At 53.5% G+C, this 725-nt stretch overlaps 1 protein-coding gene across 1 annotated transcript in view; it reads right to left on the bottom strand.

Annotated features, from left to right (window-relative positions):
- The window catches only part of LGR6 (leucine-rich repeat containing G protein-coupled receptor 6), a 75595-nt gene that overhangs the window by 63496 nt on the left and 11374 nt on the right, over positions 1 to 725 (bottom strand). The window lies entirely within an intron of this gene.

The following is a 725-nucleotide window of genomic DNA, read 5'->3' as shown; positions in this document are numbered from 1 at the left end:
GGGTGAGGGACAACACCGAGCGAGGAGGGCGCCTGGAGGTGGTGGGGCTGCCGACTGGCTGGGAGCAGGAATCTCCCGGGCAGGGCAGACAGGGCCACCCACCCACAGACTACCTGGAGCAAAGAGACACCTTTCTAGATGGGTGCAGCCCAGGACAGACACAGGACCGGGCTGTGCGGGCGCAGGAGGTCCGAGAGGAGCTACTCCATGTTCAAGGTCAGGAGGGGCGGCCGTGAGGAGATACCCCTCTTCCAAGGTAAGAGAAACCCAAAAAAGACGGTAGGTGTTGTGAGAGGGCATCAGAGGGAAGACACACTGAAACCAGAATCACAGAAAACTAGCCAATCCGATCACATGGACCACAGCCTTGTCTAACTCAATGAAACTCAGCCATGCCGTGTGGGGCCACCCAAGACGGGCGGGTCATGGTGGAGAGGTCTGACAGAATGTGGTCCACTGGAGAAGGGAATGGCAAACCAGTTCAGTATTCTTGCCTTGAGAACCCCATGAACAGTATGAAAAGGCAAAATGATAGGATACTGAAAGAGAAACTCCTCAGGTCAGTAAGTGCCCAATATGCTACTGGAGATCAGTGGAGAAATAACTCCAGAAAGAATGCAGGGATGGAGCCAAAGCAAAAACAATACCCAGTTGTGGATGTGACTGGCAATAGAAGCAAGGTCCGATGCTGTAAAGAGCAATATTGCATAGGAACCTGGAATGTC

The sequence above is a fragment of the Bison bison genome, unplaced genomic scaffold (assembly GCF_000754665.1).
Source record: "Bison bison bison isolate TAMUID 2011002044 unplaced genomic scaffold, Bison_UMD1.0 scf7180017864524, whole genome shotgun sequence".
NCBI lineage: Eukaryota > Metazoa > Chordata > Mammalia > Artiodactyla > Bovidae > Bison > Bison bison.
The sequence above is the reverse complement of the archived record's forward strand: the minus strand, read 5'-3'. Positions and strand labels throughout refer to the sequence as shown.